The 8378-nt window shown below is 36.2% G+C and overlaps 1 protein-coding gene across 12 annotated transcripts in view; it reads left to right on the top strand.

The window, feature by feature from the left end:
* Positions 1-4483: 4483 nt before the first annotated feature.
* Positions 4484-8378, top strand: part of LOC119795708 (adhesion G protein-coupled receptor L2-like) — a 141942-nt gene continuing 138047 nt past the window's right edge. For all 12 annotated transcript variants that reach the window (XM_038303865.1, XM_038303866.1, XM_038303863.1 and 9 more), the window contains exon 1: positions 4484-5090. The gene's annotated coding sequence lies outside the window, so the exon portion shown is untranslated. The remainder of the gene's footprint in view (positions 5091-8378) is intronic.

Here is an 8378-nt window from a genome sequence, read left to right as displayed (position 1 = left end):
ATTTTCTAACACTGATTTATTTCCATCCATTTTGCATTGTCTGGTGGACAGATAAACAAATGTTCCTTGTCATGTCTTCTAATAGCACCCCAATAGGCCAGTTGTTCTAACTGATGCTTCAAAGTACAAAGAAACTGAACCAGTGTGTGAAATATTTTAAAGCACTATTCCATTTCCAATAAAACTGAGTTTCCTTGTCCACACTGATGGGAAAGCAATGCAAGAGAAAAGTGACTATGAATTTTTATTTTTATTTTAATTCAACAAACTTAATTTTAAACCCCAGGACAAGTGACCAATAATTACCAGTTCATTGATACCCTGAAACCCCCCAAAAAGTTAGGAATAACAAAGCGAGAGAAACCCCCTTCCCCCAAAATCAATCTTATCAAGTGATTTTTAAATACATTTTTAAGAGTCTCTAGTTAAGGATGCCTTTATTTCCAAACGATGCTGTATATTTTTAAAGTTTGTTTTAGAAAGAACAAACAAATGTTGCATATGCATATGTACTCTGTGTTGTGATTAAACAACCCACTTGGTGTACTGATGATTCTCCTGCTTAAATCTCTGCTCTCTTAATTCTTGCAGAGATGAGTTAAAAGTAAAGTTCTCTCTTAGAGAATCTTTTAAAGTTAAATGCATTTTCATATTCATTTACAGTGTACAAAAAAACTTTCTTGTTACAATTAACATAGTTGCCCGGCTTGGGCTCTTTTTGTTCCAGATATCAAAGCTTTATACATTAGTTGATCTGCACATTTCTACTCACTGGTTTGTTTTTTAAAGCTCCCTATTCCAAGTGACGAGAGATTAGTGGAGTACAGGAGTACAGGAGAAGTAATATTTTCTTATCACCTTGGTGCATTTTTCATTCAGCACTTTATCCTACACCCTCTGGCCTCGGTTAATTTGAATAAATCTTACTTTAGCCTCATTAATTTTTCTGCAGATGTGTAGTTTTTATTAACACTTTTATGATCCAGGTGAAACTCATTGCCTACACAGGTGAAATTTTACATACCTAAAATTAGTGAATTATGTACATGTACTGCTCTGATTTACATGGGTTTTGGTAATTAAAGGCGTTGTAATTCTAGAGCACTCCTAATTAAACCTGGAAATGCTGATAAAAATATTATACATCTTGGATTATTAACATCACCTGCAGAAAACCGTACAGCTCCTAGTTTCGCTTCTCACACATCTAAAATGGGTGCACATACTGGATGATTAGTTTTAAATGGCCAGTTCAGATATCTTGAGGTAATTATTGTCTTAAAATGTTTAAAGCAATAAATATCTTAGCAGTGTAGATGACTTTGATGATCTTCTGTAATAATAACTCCTGATTAATTGGACCTGAAGGCTGCCTGCATCTTTAAACTGCAAACCTAACAATTTATTTTTAGCTATATGCAACTTTATGAGTGTTTAAACTGTTTTCTGTGGAGTATTTGGTGGTTATCCATATAAATGATTATGAATCTGGAGATAGGCACCAGCACCCCTCGCAACCCCACTCGGGACAAGCGTGTCAGATAATGGATGGATGGATGATTATGAATCTTATTCTAACCATTTAGATCAGCTGGTATGTGTCTGCTCTTTTTTTATTTTTTAGTATTTTAAAAGATGAATTCACACAATATGATTATGTTTAAAAATAAAAATTTGCAAGGAGTTATGTTTTAAGTTCAAACTACGGAAGAGCATTAGGGCCACTGGAAAAAAAAAAGTTAACTGATTTTTAAATTTTATTTCAGTATAATAGGAGAAAAAAGTCACAATTCTGACTTTATTCTCAGAATTCTGACTTTAATTTCAGAATTCTGACTTTATTCTAAGAGTTCTGACTTTAATCTCAGAATTCTGACTGAATTCTGACAGCTAACAAACATGTTAGCATCAAGCAGTTGCCATGTCTGTTTTAAAGACTAAACTAGCTCTCTTGTTGTAATCACCTTCTGCCCTTCCATTAATTAAATAGCATCATTGTGTTTAATAGCATCACGTAAAAAGTCACTTACCGGTAATTCCGCAATTTTCCACCTATGTGTTACTAGCCCTCCCAAACAACTCACATCTTTGTCAGTGAAGCTGTCTGATTCCACATCTCTTCCTCCATGGTGCTCATCTATATTAAGCTCCAAAATTCTGAGATTAAAGTCAGAATTCTGAGAAAAAAAGTCAGAATTCTGAGATTGAAGTCAGAATTTTGAGATTAAAGTCAGAAATCTGACTTTTTTCTCATATTATACTGAAATAAAATTTAAAAATCAGTTAACTTCTTTTTAATTTTTTCTGTGGCCCTGATCCTCTTCAGTATAAAACATATCAGCACACTAGACAAAAAAAAAAAGTTTTTTTTGTGTTCCTCCCCATCATTATTATTACAAAACTTTTTGGAGCTTGGAGGCAGTGCGACAACAATTATCTTCCAATGTGAAAGGTACTGAATATAATACAAAGCCTTTCAAGATTTTTCTAAAATAAAGTATAAAGAACAAGAATATTACTTATTTCTTCTGACTAAAAATACATAAATTCTCTAACATGTTTCTCACATGAAGCTCAGTTCTTGTGTGCTGCCCACATTTTGTATTTCTTCCAAATACCTGCTCAAAAAAAAAAGATGTTTTGAGATTGGAGATCTTAAAAGGCAGAATAATTTTCTTTTGGTATTGAAATCTCTCAGCCTAGTCGTTAACATATCCCTCAGGAGTGCTGGCAACCAGGCTGTGAATGAATCATACATGAAGCTCTAGGAGTTTTCAAAGTGGACAATAATGTTAAGAAACAAACCGTATTGAGTAAAAGTAAACCAAATACTAGAAAAACTTATTTAGGTCATTGTCTTTCAAAAACCCAAATGAAGGTGAGAGTTGTAAATGTGACATTAACACAATTGATGGAAGAATCTTCCTTTTTTCTCTCAAAAATCTTCTCTTTTTACAGTGCCTATAATTACATGCCCATGGTTTATTGTGCTAAATAGGTTCTGACATCTTGAGAAGTTTTAAAAACTTTGTCCTTTTTCCAATAAAGGCAAGGCAAATTTATTTGCATAGCACAATTCAGTACAAAGACAATGCAATTGCTTTACATGATTAAAATATAGGAAAATAAAACAGAATCAAAGCAAGTAGGAAAAAAAAAGATTACCGGTACGCTCCTTAGAGTGAAAGCTGTTACTGAGGCTAGGGGGCTTGAAAGAAGTTTTTTTTTTTTTTATTATCAGTAAGGTACTTAAAATGGAAGTCAGAGGAATAAACGACATCTACTGGTATAAAAAAGAACACTTTATTTTGAACGACAAATATCTTAGACTTAGACAGTCTAAGTCAGACAGTCAAATATCTGAGATGTTGAGAAATGTCTGAGATTTATTCAGGTATTTGGGACAGATTTTTAGCGAGTAACAAGTAGGCTAAAGAAAGAGCAAAGTTATATAAATTTAAGGTCTCAGCTTCAGTCTGTCTTAGAGCGTATTAGATTTTGTAATGATGGCAGCTTTGTGGCGATATAAAAATTATATTTATTGATAAATACAAACAAGGCAGTTGCTTTTTAAATGTCATTGGTTATACCAATACAAACTGCATCATATGCTAGCATAGAATGTAGCATAGTACATTCTAAATCCAATTTAAAAAGCAACCTCTGTCATTTAATATTGGTTTAAAAATGTAAATAAAATGCTGGCGGGGGGGGGGGGGGTCATTTTGTTCTCTGTGGTAGAATATTCAAAACATTTTATTTTTGTATACATTAACAATTACTTGACAACTAAAAAATTGTAGTTAATCATGCACATCAATATAGCAACGTTAGAGATGATTAGTACAGAATTCATGCTCTTTCAGAACTAGATTTTTTATTTTTTGTGCCATAAAGAGAAAATGATATCTCTGCAAGTCATGTAAGAGTTTTCAGTGAACTCATAGATACTTTAAATAACTGTTTTAATAAAAACTTATTAAATTATCAATTTATGTAGATAATGATAACAGTAGGTAAGTAGTGACGATGGAAAAGATATTCGCTCCAGAACTCAAACCTCAAAGAATTTTATCCAATATGGCTTTTATCTAGACAGATGTTTAAATATATGCATCTATTTGTTAGCAAAGGCTGTAGGAAACTATAGTTTGCCTTTATTTAGAAATGTGGACGCTTGTTCCTATCCACTTTTGGCCACCCCTCAGTCTATATTGGTTATTGCCTGGCCACCCTTATAAAAATTTCTGGCTACGCCTCTGCCACAGATAGATACCACATGACTTTGCACAGGTTTATATCAGCTGGATTAAAAACTTTAAAATAAAAAAAAAATACACAAATTAACTTCATTAAGCCAGAAAATCCCTTTAATTAGCAGGAGAGTCCAATCCAGTCCGTGTCGTGCTGTTGATCCGCGCCGGGTTTTGCGCGCCGCTCTGCACAGCCAGCTGCTGCAGAGCAGGGGACCTGAGCGCCGTTCCTCCTCGCCTTGTTTGCCTCCAGTCCGGCTGCAGCTCCGTCTGTCTGCGCGACGTGTGGATGAGGCGCAGAGGGAACGACCTCAGAGCGCACACAGGAGCGCTGGAAAAGACGCACATAACCAGCTCAGATCCGAGTCTGCTTTGGTGCCAGACCGCCGGAGGACTTTCGGACTGACTTGAGGTGATCGGAGTTTGATTTGAAGCCAGACTGGTGCGCATCTCGTCTCCTTGAAGTGATCCCCTTTTCATGCAGTGTGTCCGTAGCGCTCCAGTCGGAAGGACTCTGTGAGGAAAAAGAGGTGGTGGAGGAGGAAGGAAGGAGGGGGAAACGATCACTTTTTGAGCAGACCTTTCGACATGGAGCTATTGGTCCGGTTCCGAGCGCACCGGCTGGAAGAAGAGCGCTCATCCGCCTCAGAGATCCCCATCTTCTGTTTAGTGTGAAGAAGATCAGGAATGCAGAGGAGCCCCAGCCATCTTTGTGTAGTTTATAAGGGCTTCTTTTAAAATAAACCAGAGAAAGGATCGGGGGGGGGGACTCCTGATGTTGGTGGACTGAATCGGATCACCAACCCACGCCGGGGATTCTTATTTTGGCACCGCGCTGTAAGTAGCGTTTAAACGCGCATGTTTGACTCTTTCTTTTGGAGATGTTAGGTTGTGACTCACCGAGTCAATAGCAGTTTAGATTCCCAAAATAGGATTAAAAATGTGAGACTGGGGGGGCCTCCAGCAGTTTTAAACTGCTGCGATGAGATCAGTGCATCCCCCATGGCGTGGCATACAAAGACTTTAAGTTAGAAGTTGCTTGGCTGCAAGATGCAGAATGCTCTCTTTGGTTGTAAATAATTTAAAAGAAAATCTTTCTGTTTGCGGTGTTTTAATAGCTGCTTTCTGCCAAGTCAGTGCAGCTCATGTCTATACTTCCAGTAAAAAAAGATATGCATATATTAAGACTCTTATTTTAAACAAATCACAACCATACCAATAAAAAAAATAAATAATCTGATTAATCCAATCTAATGGAATAAAGAACAGATTTTACTTTATATTTCAGTTTTTGCAAATGGAGATCCATTTTCCCTGTTGCTGAAGATGGCAAAGAAGTCTCTTAATGACCTAAAACCCATAGGAATACAAACTGAATTTGATGAAGAATTAATTTAATGAGGCCACTATTACTAATTTTGGTAAAAATATTAAATGGAAAAAAAATCAATCAATCATAAAATTGAACAAGAAAACAGAGAATTGCCAAACATCTCCACCCTGTCCTGGACATCCTAGAGCTGAGTTGTCAGTTGCTGTCTCCATTTACTTTTCCATTTTGCGGCTGTAAAATAAGATCATTTCACAGGACATGTATAATTCACAGACCTGAGTTAGCCATGTGTGATGATGGGACACACACACACCCACCCACACACACACACACATACACACATATCCCACAACATAGATAGACACTTGCACACACACCCTAATACACACACAAATAGAGTTTTACAGGCTGAAGGAGCCATATTTTATATGCATGTGAGGCTTTTAGAGACATGGGCCGCTCAGAAATTTGGAGAGAAACAACAAGACAGCGCTTTGGCTGCCTTTGCTAGCCAGAAATATCATCGCTGAGCAACATTTACATATAATCCATACTGTCTGTACTAAATCAGGACAGTGGCGCATCATTATATAAGTTAGGGGAAACTGGGGGCTTCCCTCGCCTTATATAACAGCTTCATAGTTAAGATTATGGATGACTTTATGTCGCCAAACCTATCCAATGATATTTACACCTTGGATCTACTTCCAAGACCAGACTATAAAAGTCTTGTTGGTTGGGATGATGTTCAGTGATAAATGCTGACGTTCCCATCAGTAATTCCTTATCATAGAAAGGACACCTCACCACCCCTACTAATAGGGAAAACAAAACCACCAGCCTTGTCCTGGTCTCTGTTGAGCCCTGAAAAATCTGTTGAAATGTTGACTCTCTTTAAACACAAAGATACCATCTAATTTAGCTTAAACAGAGACGTTAAGAGTTAAACCTTTTTAGCCAATTTTGACAATCTCAACCCCTATTCAGCCACTTCTGGATGTCGGTAGATGTCTTTGTGTAGAGATTTTTTTTCCTTTTCCATGATGCCACCAGTATGTAAGGCAACATCGTTTTCTTTTGCGTGGGACATGTTTTGTTTTGAGGGGAGGACTTGAAGAAAATGTTTAAAAAGGTGGCTGGTCATTTGGACCATTGGAGATTTCTAATCTGTATAGGTTTTGCCTTTTCGCAAAATTTTTTTTTAGGAAAAAGACAGGGTTAGTTTGTTTCCAGCATATATGCTGGAAGTCCTTCCAAGCTCAAAGAGGGTTTATACCTGCTTTTATCACTGTTTGAAATTATTTTCTTTATTTTTATTTGTAAATAAAAGTATTCTTTTTAACACGAGTAAATTATAGCTTCCAAAAGAAGGGTGCTTCGATTTATTCTAGTTTGATCCGACCTGATTATTTTCATCATAGCTAGTTTGAACTTTTATTTGTCATTTTACAATTAGGCTGGACAAGTAAATTTCTCCACTGTGAGATCAATAAAGTCAATCAATCAATCAAAGCTTAAGATTTTGTCACAATATTTTGTGATAATAGACATAATATTAATAACTATCCCAACATTACTGTCAGTTGGTGGTTTTTTGACATTATTAATAAAACCAGTTTATTTATTCATTATACGTTTTTGGTAACATTACACTGTAAATATATGTCCAACCCTATTTTTTACTCAAGTATTTTGTTATGATAGGAAGCCATCTCTCACAGGATATTAAATACAGACTAGAGGTTAATTCATTGCTGTGTTTGGGTCATGTTGTATCCGCTCTACAGCTGAGGAGCTTTGACTTTTAAACTTTTTAGAATGTAGAAAAAATTGACTTTATTTGCTATCTGCCAACAGCTTGTTGGACAGATTCTTTTGGTTTAGTCAAGGAGTCAATATGTTACATATTTACAAGGAATAAGTGGAAAAACATTGGTTTTGAGACTAAAACATTTTAATAACTATTTGTTCCTATAATTCATTAAAACCACATAATTATTAATCAAAATGAACTAGTGGTAAAGCACCTGGGTATAAAATGGTTGTTTGTTGGAAATTAAAGTATAAGGACTTATTGAGCATAAAACAAGAAGTTAATTTTGAAGAATTTGTTAGTATTTATTTACTAATGGCAAAGTTGAAAAAAAAGTTTCTATAAACAATGGGAATTTGGTGTATTACTTAGAAAACAGTATAAAATAAAATTCCATTATATTTGAGTGTTTTAAAGATTTTGTATATAAATTAAAATGATTTACTTTGAAGTTAAATACACTGATATGCATTTCTTGAAGTACCTGGCATGATATGGAGTGTTTATGGGAACGAAATGCAAGAAGTTAGTTAAGGACAAAATGGAGTTAAAAATTGGCAAAGGGGCCACTTGGATAGAAAATGGTAGAAATTCTAAAGGGGGCATACGGAGTGGGGACAAATGGTCTCTTGCCTCTTCCTCCCATCAAACACCCCTCCCTCTCCAGCTCAGCTCCCACCCAAGCCATGCCGGTTGGTTTAGTCCATTTGTCTGGTGTCGTCTTTGGGAGGAAGTGCCATCTCATCTCACATTGCGCAAATGGTTTCAGTCCACGCTAGTGTGAATTCTAGCAGGTTTTTTTGTAACTGCCAATTTCCATATCAAAGTGTCTGCATTTGAATAGAGGAGAACTTTAGCTGCCAGCCCCCTTCCTCCGAGCAGTTTTGTTCTGATGGAGCATTGCTACCACTGGCGGGGTCGGCAGTGGTGAGGCAGCAGGCTGCTCACAGGGTTTTTGGAGACGGCAGTTGGGTTATGT

This window comes from Cyprinodon tularosa, unplaced genomic scaffold (genome assembly GCF_016077235.1).
Source record: "Cyprinodon tularosa strain WSP-4 unplaced genomic scaffold, ASM1607723v1 ctg52, whole genome shotgun sequence".
In the NCBI taxonomy this organism is placed as follows: Eukaryota; Metazoa; Chordata; class Actinopteri; order Cyprinodontiformes; family Cyprinodontidae; genus Cyprinodon; species Cyprinodon tularosa.
This window is presented reverse-complemented; position numbering and strand designations above follow the sequence as displayed.